Consider the following 11,024-nt stretch of genomic DNA (forward strand, 5'->3'; position numbering starts at 1 on the left):
CAAGGCGTCTACAAACTGACCCCTCAGCAACAGCTTGAGGACATCGGGTGGTGCAGTTGGGTAGGCCTTGTGTGCCATACTTTCCAAATCTTGTGCCAGCTCTTGCAGGCTCTCCCCTTTTGCACGGACTCTCATCCAAAACTAGTTCGTAGACTTCAGACTGATTTTGGGTTCCATACCTGAGCTTTAGAGCAGCTACCAGTGCTCTATAGTTATGCCTGTCGTCTGCTGACAACTGTCCAAGTATTTCCAGTGGTTGTCCCTTCAGGTTCGTTGCCAAGTACACCACTTTCTGCTCCTCTGTCCATCCATTCATCTCTGCCAGGAGCTCAAGTTGTGCTTTATATGCTTCCCATGGTGCCTTCCCATCGAATTCCTGTGGCTGGCTTCCTTCGAACTAGATCATCCCTATTTCTGACATTCATATCTGAGATGTGAATTCTAACAGAACTGAAGATGTCTGCATTAGGGTTTAGCTTTGGGGTCTGGAAGGGGCTTGCCATTGTCTGGGGCTAATTACGTCAATGGCTAATAAATCCTCTTTGTATAAAAGACAGTAAATCATTCTTTAATGTATTTAATTCGCTTTGAAATTTACTAATGTTTTCCATTTGTGTACACTGGCTTTCTCTCAATTGTTGGAGACTTTCTGCTGTAATCTCTCTTCTTGTTTATTTTCTCGTTCTTCTTGTTTCTTTTCTTTTTCCTTCAACAACTGCTGTAATCTCTTTTGTTTATTTTGCTGTTCACGCTGCCACTGTTGCAGGTTTTCTTGCCACTGCTGTTGTCTCTCTTCTTGTTTCTTTTCTTTTTCCTCCAACAATTGCTGTAATCTTTCTTCTTGTTTCTTTTCTCGTACTTCTTGTTTCTTTTCTCGTACTTCTTGTTTCTTTTGCTGTTCTCGTATTGCTGCCACCAAGTCTGCTAAGCTGTAGTTTGATTTGCCACCTCTCGTTTCCATCTTCTTTTTTTATTTTCATTTACCATCCCATTCTCTGACACGAATTTATTACATCTGTGTTTATTTGCTAATTTCCCGTATAATTTCTTTTGGATGAAACTTTAGCGATACAAGTCCTTTCTTAAATAAAACTAGTTTATTCTTTCTCAATACAACTTTGCAATACACTTAATTTCCACAGTCACTTTAACTTAAACACACGCTATAATTCACAACGATTCACGCACTTTACTTACGGTCACAACCGCGCTTGACTCAATTGTCCGTCTCTATCTCTGCCTGTCTGCAATTCAATTAATTATCTCGCTTTATTTGCCTGCTTACATACTAAAATAGAGGGCTTGTAGAAAAGACTAGAGATTCCAGGAAGAAACATGATCCTTCTAGAAACTCCAGCGCCCATGCTTCCAGCGTCGCGTGACTTCCGCTGTCGTAACAATATAAATTATTTTTTTCGTTCTAGAAAGATTAAAAATTATAACAAGAAAAAACAATTTTTTTGTCTAAATAGATTAAATCTCATAACCTTATACATTTATATATATATTTATTATTTATATTATATTGACCTTCCAGCCATTCCTGACTAGCAATATAGGTTACAATGACGCAGCGCACGTGCAATGGTGTTAACGTATCCAACAATATACAACAGTTTTAGTCTTTACAAAGTGACCTGTCTTGGCTGTGTTTTAGTGGACTAGTATTTTGTAAAATACAGTCACATTTCAACTATTATGCATTATGTATGTATAAACATTATTTCTATTTACAAATAAGCTCTTAAACGTATTTTTCTTGAAACATAGAACAGTAAATAAAGAAGTTAAACAAACAAATATCTCTTCTACTTACGACCTTTGTAGTTGTACTCGCTTGTCGTAGGTTGCTAAACATTATGAAATTTCGGGCTCACTAAAGACTACCTCATCGTTTGAAATTTTGTGTGAAAAGAAAGAAATTAGCACAATAACACATCAAAATGATTGAGTAAACCACTAGGGGAACATTCTAAGCTTTCAATTGGTTATTTATGTCATATATAAAAGTAAGTGTATATAAGGGACCGTTTCCAAAAATGAAAAGAGGTGGGCTGGGGGGGGGCACTGTGTTTGATTCAGTACAGGAGCAATATCTCAGCAAATAGAAAATATAAGACGTTCTTATTTTATATTCTAGCTTGTAAATATCGGTAGTTTGAGTTCCCAATTCGTACGAAAATGTATATTTTGTATTTTGACATCACAAACATCTAATTTGAACTAGTGCTGCGTTCAACATACCACGTGACACATAAAAATCGATGTTTAGCTGTGTTTTTTAATAGTTTCTTTTAAATTAAGAAATTAACTAAAGTATAATATTCAAATTGGAATTATAATCTACAATTTGATACCAAACTTATTGACCTAGTTCAAAGTAATTTTGAATGCAAGTCAACACACGCGATGACATGACCTTTGACACGTGACCCGTCGAGATAGGGTTAACTTGTATCCATATAAAAAAAAAAGACTTCAGGGAAGATGCTGTGAATATTGTATAATCTTCAATTTAATGTATTCTGTGTTTTAACTCAATCGTGGTTTTGTGGTTCAGTTAATTTGAATCTTCGTTTAAACTGTATTTTAAACTCTTAATTTGTAGTTTCTTCAATGTGTTTTAATTTTTTTCTCTTAATTCATAATGTGCTTACTTGTGTTAACTGACTAGCTTTCGTTATTTTGATGGTTTAATTTTGATATTGTATCATAATTTTGATTTTCATTTTGAGTCGTGTTTTGTTTAGTTATTTTGAGATTTTATTTTAACTTGGTGGTTGATTGAATTTTTGATACCCTTGTCATTGTGTATGTGCCATAACATCATGTGCAGCACTTGAGGAAAATGATTACAATATTTTGTGATCTGTGTTGTCATATCTGGAAGAGCTACTACTTTCATCATTCCATAACTAGTATGGCATATATATATATATATATATATTAATTCAGGTACATTCACATAATTGTTCTAAATTTTTAAGATATTTTGAATGTAGTTACTCACATGTATGGTATGTTGACTGGATGTATCCCCATGTGCTAATCCTTTTGCATAGTTAAATGTGACATACTGGAGCCTTGACTTCTAGGAAGGCAGACTATTCAAATAGGCAATACAGAAACCTATACAACTTAATTGGAATGCCTTAGAATTGCATGAAAATCATTTGTAGAAGTATGTAATCCATAGAATTGTAGGATGATCTTGTAATATTTTCGTGTTGGTATGCGAATGTTATCTCCACAGCCCTCCCCCATCTTCATTTGTACTCTCTTTCTTCTCTTATTCTTGTGAACTTTATCTCTCTTGCCATTATCTATGGTAGCCAGTTCTAGTATGCAGGTATTTCATATGTTTTCTATTCCCTTATTTAATATAAAATTTTTCTATTTTCATACTGATTGTGTATGTAATTTTAAGATAGAATATCAGTCAATAAAGTAGCTAAGTTTCTTTTACCCTAGTTAGTTATTGTTCTGCATCATTCACCTGTGGTATCACTTGCACTTCCTCACGTGAGAGAATTTTGTAAAGTTGAACATACTATGTAAAAGTACACAATGATATTTTTTTCACTGATAGGTCAGGAGATACCTTGAAGATACAATCTCCCTTATTTCTCAATGGAAATGACCAACAGTGATGTGGGTAGCATGCATATCATGATTAGAATTGCATTATTGTCTAGTATTTATAAAGGTGTGGTACGTAGACATACTAGGTATTTTCTATCCCCTTATTATAATATGGGAATTTAAAAAAATATATTATTTCTAGATATTGCAGTTTTGCATAACACGTGGTCAAGAAACCAGTTAAGAAAGCATAAGTACTGATATCGTATTAGAAAAGAAATGTTAACTATAATTCCGAATGTAATATGTATACCTACACAACACGTGGCTAGCTTTGAATAAAATGTACACGTCTATTATACACAAAAATTAGATGTATTATAAAATTATTTATACTCCAGATATGTCTGTAAATTGAAGATATCGGTTTAATTCAGTTTCTGACAAGTTGGAGTATAATGTAAAGAGCAAAAATAATTTTGTTCATTGTACAATTTCTATATTGCATTTACATAACCTCTAGCCACCAGTGGCACAGCAGTATGTCTGCGGACTTACAACGCTAGAATCCAGGTTTATCGACCCGTGGTGAGCAAAGCACAGATAGCTCATTGTGTAGCTTTGTGCTTAATTACAAACAAACAAACATAACCTCTAGAACTTCCGAAATTCATATCTACAATTTTTCAGTATCCCTGTGCTATGCTCATCACGGGTATCGAATCCCGATTTTGAACATTATAATCCTTCAGACTTACTGCTAAGCCAATGAGGGACCAATATATTTGTCTATGTTATATGGTATTACTGTCCTCTGTCACGAACTATTGGTTTGTTTGTTTTGAATTTCGCGCAAAGCTACACGAGGGTTATCTGTGCTAGCTGTCCCTAATTTAGCAGTGTAAGACTAGAGGGAAGGTAGCTCTTGTCAACATCACCCACTGCTAATTCTTGGGCTACTCGTTTACCAACGACTAGTGGGATTGACGATAACATTATAATTTCCTCATGATTGAAAGGGCGAGCATGTTCAGTGACAAGTATTATAGGAAAAGAAAATTAACAATATAGTATACAGTCTACAATTTTGTTCCAGCACAAAGCTATCTATGCTCTATCTACCATGGGGAATCGAAACCCGGATTTTAGCACTGTAAGTCTGTAAACTTACCGTTGAACAACTGGGGTTCCAAAAATATATTCAATGGACTATCTGCTTTGTGTCCGCCATGGAATTTGAACCTGTTAAAGTTGTCTGAATAACTTATGCAGTCAATGATACTGGTTGTATACTATTTGAAGCAGACTGTATCATACACACAAATACGTTTGTCTGAGGATGGACTGTAGGAAGTGTGGGTCAGTAGTAAAAAGGGTTGTCTTTTCCATGCTTGTTTATTTGTTTTTTGAATTTCGCATGCTACTCGAAGGCTATCTGCGCTAGCCGTCCCTAATTTAGCAGTGTAAGACTACAGGGAAAGCAGCTAGTCATCACCACCCACCGCCAAATCTTGGGCTACTATTTTACCAATGAATAGTGGGATTGACTGTCACATTATAATGCCCACACGGCTGAAAGGGCGAGCATGTTTGGTGGGACGAGGAGTCGAACCCGCGATCTTCAGATTGTGAATCGAGCGCCCTAACCACCTAGCCATGCCGGGTCGCGCCATGAGAGTATGTCACACTATTATTGACACATGATGATTTGCATGAGAGATGCATTGAATCAGTCAATTTCAATAGAGGGGTGATAAAAGTCCTGTGACATGCGATATTTTTTTGCACATACAGGGCAGCGCTGAACGAGAATAGCTATTTATTGATTGGAGGTAAGTACCTATCGGAAATACATTTTCAATATAGGAAAATTATAACTTTGAAAATGCTAGAGTCAAATCATGAGAGAGAAAGGTTTTGAAAATCGTTAAAGATGGTTTTCTTCACCAATTGGTCTTGGAACCTACTAGAAACAATGCTATTTTAGATTAGAAATAATGAATAATTATCTATTGTGAATTGGGTAGCTGAGTTATTTGAAGTCACTGATCAAGTGTGAAAAACTATTAAAGATAGATTTTTAAATATTTAAAATATACATATTTCTTATAGAAAGAAAGGGGTGGCTGTCAGTAAAAACCATGTTACGTGACGCTGACTGCGCTGGTAGCGTGCGTGAAACTTCTAGAATGATCATGAATGATCGGGGAGGCTCGAGTGCATTCGAAACTCCACTTTGTTGGTATATAAGCCTGGCAGAGAAGCCAGCGATAGAAAGTTAATTAAAGAAGCGAACAGTAGTGACGGTAATATAAAGTGTGTGTTTTGCACTCGTAGCGAAGTTATCGAGATTGTCAATCACTGTGATTTATAGCGTGTATTATAAAAGTTGATAAGTTTAAAGTGACGAGAAACGTACTGACTGTGGACTTTCTGTGTACTAAAAGTTTGTATCGAGAAAGAATAAACTGGTTTAATCAAGAAGGGACTTGTATCGCTGAAGTTCCTCGGAAATAATTTATATCGGAAATTAACAAACAAGCAGATACGCAACAACCAGGTCGGCTCACACAAGGTATAAGAGATGAAATTAAAGAAAAGCAACAGAAATTTAAGACGGGAGATTTAAAAGATTGTATAAGATCAAGAAAGTTGGTCAAACAGGAACTTAAGACATCGAAAATGATGTACGAAAAAAGGTTGGCTGAAAATGTAAAAATTAAGAATAAGGATTTATTTAAATAGATTAAAGGTAAACAAAATGTTAGGACGGGGTAGGACCTTTGAGGTATGGTAAAGGAGGGTTCGTTTTTGATGATTATAAAATGACTAGGTTATTAAATTCTGCTTTTTCTTCAGATTTTACTAATAAAGATTTAAGCAATATTTCTCCTCTTGATTGATGGAAACAAAATGATCACATTAAATCTGAGTTTGTGAAGACATAATTGGGAAGTTTAAAGAATGATAATACTCCTCATCAGATAATATTTTCCCAAGACTTTTGAAGAAAGTTAAGAATTGTATATGTGAGCCACTTGCTACTATTATTTATAAGTCCTTGAATATTGAACAGGTGTTAATCCTCATTTCAAGGGAGGTGATAAAATTGTCCCAGTAATCTTAGGTCTATTAGTCTTACATGAGTTGTGGGAAAAGTTTTGGAAAGTCTGATAAAAGATTCTTTGCAAAGTAATTTAACAAAGTTTAGAATTTGAGTAGATACTCAACCTGGTTTCACTAAGGGAAAATCTTGCCTTACAAATCTTTTGACATTGTTACTGCTTATGTAAATGAGGGTAAGGGTCTAGGTTTGGTGTATCTGGATTTGCAGAAAGCATATGATAAGGTGCCACATAAAAGGCTTGCAAAACATTACCTGTATTAAGGGGGGGGGGGAGGAATAAGGTAGGAAATTGGATAGAAGAGTGATTTGATGGAAGAAAGAGGAGGGTTGTTATAAATGGAGTTCAGTCAAACTGGATTAATGTCACTAGTGGGGTACCTCAGAGCTCAGTCTTTGGATCTTTGTGCTTTTTTTATTTACAGCAATAACATAGATGAAGGAATGGTCAATAAATTGCTTACCTTAGCTGTTGATATTAAGGTCATGGGTATACTGCCTTACAAAATAATTTAATCATTTAGTGAGCTTGGAAGATAAATGGCAGATGGGTTTTAATTATAATATGTGCAAAATAATGCATGTGGGTTATCATGATTCGAATTATAAGTATCATTTTGATAGGAATAACCTTAACAGTGTTAGGAAAGAAAGGATCTTGGTGTAGTAATTGATCAGTCTCTTGACCCATCTAAACAGTGTGTTGTTGTTAGTTGTAGGCCAAATAGGAATATAGGCTGTAACTACAGCAACATTGAATACAAAATCTAAAGAGGTTCTAATTTCATTGTATATGTCAATGGTTAGGACACAGTTAGAGTATTATATTAATTCTTAAGGTTCTTTACTTAGGAAAGGCATTGAATTCTTGGAAAGGGTTCAGAGGAGGCTACTAGAATGTGCCTGGGAGTTGAGGGGTTGTCATACGAGGATAGATTAAGATCTCTGTAATTGTTTTCTCTTGAAAAAAGAATAGTTTGAAGGGATCTGATTGAGGTATTGAAGATTGTTAAGGGAATTGATAATGTTGATGCATCATCGTTTTTCATACTTAATGGTAAGAATGGTAGAACTAGTGGACACAAATATAAATTCTGATAGGGTAAGAGTCATCTTCAGCTAAGACAGTTTTATTTTTATAACATGGTTATTGGCCATTATAAATTGATACACTAGCACAGCCCATCACAGATGTTTGTGCTATGAACTGGATAACAGGATTCAGACCACCAGAAGAAATCCGTACAGATCATAGAGTTAACTTCAACAGCCATCTGTTTGTTGAGCTGCATGAAGTTGTAGGTATGGTGAAGACTCGTGCTTCATCTTATCATCCCCAGTCTGATGGTTTGACAGAATGGGTAATAACATCTAGCAAGTGGATTTTTGCAAAGTTTGTTAATTCGACATAGCCAACTGAGATGAGCACTAGTCATGTGTAATGATGGCATATAAAGCAATACAACAGGTATCATCTGGCTGTTTACCGAATCAGCTCATGTTTGGATGTGAAATGTTACTTCTTGTGGACATGATGTATGACCCTTTACATGAGGAGAAGTTTTCCATTGTTTTCAAGAGTATGTGGAGTTACTAATATCAAGAATGATCGAAACAGCTATTACAACAACTCGGAAAAGTAGCACAATGACAGAAGAAGTGGTATGACTGGATGTTTCAAGAATGGATATTCCAATTTGACACTTGGTGTGGTTTTGATACATTTCAGCTGCACGAAAGCAACTTGTGTTTAGCTGGATTTGTCTGTACCTGATAAACCAACAATTTGGTTTTCTAAAATATATGCTACATTTCACCCTAAGCACGTGAATGCCCGTAGAACACATTGATAAGCTAAGTAAATATGTCAGAGACAAGCCCTTGGCACACTGGTTTTACCAGGAAACTTATGAGTCAGAGGGGTACGAGAACGTCACGTCGACTCATCTCGACCCATCCAATGAGGGATTAAAAAATGCAGGTATTTGTCTGGCAGTCTCCAATGGACCAAATGAGGTGTCACTGCAACAGAAAGTGACTATCAGCTTCAAATGGCAAAGAAACATGAAAGTGAGCTTACCAATTAACTTGATGATTGTAAGGAAGTAGTATTCCTTGTTTTATGATCTATGAATTACATTTTGTGATTACTGCATGTTCATAAAAGTTAAGATGGTGAGGTGGTCGAAAGATTACTTTCAAAAATAGTGTTGCAACCTCATACTTTATGAGCCATTGAGTAGTATTGGAAGCATAGTTTATGCATTAGGATTGTAAGGTGGTCAACAAATTACTGACTAAAATGGCATTGAGTAGTATTGTAAGCACAGTTTATACATTACATTGTGGAGTTCCTGCTCGATCTTCAAAGCTCATGCAACTAATGATTAAAAGGAAATAGCATTCATTGCATTCTGAGCTATTGTGTAGTAGGGCCCAGCAGAGTGTATGGATTACGTTTTGCAGCTTTTACTCGATTATTGACAATTAGGTTAGATAATGGACAGAAAGGAAATGGCATTCCTTGATTTCCAAGCCGCCAAGTGACGTTGAGATGCAATGACTACACTATATTGTAGAAGTATTACTTGATTATCATGATTTCGAATGTCATATGATTGAGAGATTAGTGATTAAAAAGTCATTGCAACTTCTTGTTTTCCAAGCAACTGGATGATGAGAATTTTGCAGAGTATATCACCCAGTGGAAAATACGCTGGATCTGTGATCAAAACGAGGATGGGTATTAGAGTATGATTGTTACAGTATCAATCTTAATCTTGATAAATACATTTCAGCTTAAAGGACTTAATTTGTCTGAATTTTACCATTGATTATTTATTTTGTGAAGACTGAAATAAGAAACTTGTTGAGTTTGACGACCCCTAGATATATAAATTACTAGAATACTTTACTAAACGTAATGGCAGCATATGGATAAGGCAATATAGATATGTACATAAATACATGTGTGTGGCAACATGGAGTGTTACCTAGATGTTTTAAACAAATGAAACAATGGCACACAAAGAACTGGAGACATAGGATTTGATCTTCACATGAAGAACTGGTGAATATGAGGTAAACTGCGATGAATAACAAGGATAGTATTGTTGGAAAAAACAGTGTACCTGTGATTTTCATTAGAATTGAGAAAATGTTTCCATTTTAATGTTGAGATATTCTGTAGGTTTGGGAATTTTGCATGGAAGAGACAATAGTAGCCAAAAGACTCACACTATAGCAAGTAAGAGAATATACAGTTTTACCTTGGATTTTAAAGAACGCTTTACCTAGTGGTTCTAGCATAGTTTTACCTGCTGTTTCTCATAAGCACACTACAAAGATATTCACAAGTAGGGGATAAGATAGCATAATAAATATATAACATGGTGTACCCAGTATTTTATTTGGTTGATATAGGAATATTTTCATTCATGCAGACTGAAATCTTTTACTGAATATTTTTTTACATTGTTTCATTACAAAATACAAAAAAAGAATGAAACTGCAGACTGTGTGTGTAATAGGGGCAGAAGGTACCACATGTGCAGTGAAACATTGTAATTCATGCCATAACTGTTACACAATTATAAATGGAAGAAAGTCCCTAAAAATATAATGAAAATGTCGGCAAATGTTAATGGTCAAAGATGAGGTTAAAGATGACTGAACTGAATCAGCTTGACTGTGTAGGACCCTCATTCCTTCCTACTGGAACTGGTCTCTCTCTACATGAAGACCAGATGGTAGGTTAGGGAAGAAGTGTGGTCAGAAAGTTTGAGGTGAGTGTTCCTGCTGTTTGGCAAGGACAACAGAGAAGAGCATTGCCACAAGTAGTTCGAATAAAAACTCAGGGAAGTTAAGGGATTAGAAAGTTCTCAAGTTTCTTGGACACATGTTCTATGGACATAGATAAAAGTGAGAAAAGCATCATAAATTTAAGAAAGTTAAATTGGCTGGTATGACAGTAGATTTATAAGATTATAGATCAAGAAAGTTGATGAAACAGGAAATTAGGAAACAAAAAAATGTATGAGAAAAGGGTGGCTGAAAATGTAAAAATTAACAGTAAGGATTTCTTTAAATACATTAAGGGTAAACAGAACGTTAGGATGATGGTCGGATCCTTGATGTATGATAGAGGAAAGCTAGTATTTGATGATTATGAGATGGCTGGGTTATTAAATTTTGCTTTTTCTTCGGTATTTACTAACTAAGGTTTAAGCAGTATCCTACATATTGTACAGTTGATCAATGGAAATGAGATCAAACAAGATTACTGCATAAATTCTGAGCTTGTTAAGAAAAAATTTGG

At 35.3% G+C, this 11,024-nt stretch overlaps 1 protein-coding gene across 2 annotated transcripts in view; it reads right to left on the reverse strand.

Annotated features, from left to right (window-relative positions):
- The window catches only part of LOC106471362 (cysteine-rich hydrophobic domain-containing protein 2-like), a 60,926-nt gene extending 59,029 nt beyond the window's left edge, over positions 1-1,897 (reverse strand). For both annotated transcript variants that reach the window (XR_002613238.1, XM_013931962.2), the window contains exon 1: positions 1,817-1,897. The gene's annotated coding sequence lies outside the window, so the exon portion shown is untranslated. The remainder of the gene's footprint in view (positions 1-1,816) is intronic.
- Positions 1,898-11,024: the final 9,127 nt, after the last annotated feature.

This window comes from Limulus polyphemus, unplaced genomic scaffold (genome assembly GCF_000517525.1).
Source record: "Limulus polyphemus unplaced genomic scaffold, Limulus_polyphemus-2.1.2 Scaffold4572, whole genome shotgun sequence".
In the NCBI taxonomy this organism is placed as follows: Eukaryota; Metazoa; Arthropoda; class Merostomata; order Xiphosura; family Limulidae; genus Limulus; species Limulus polyphemus.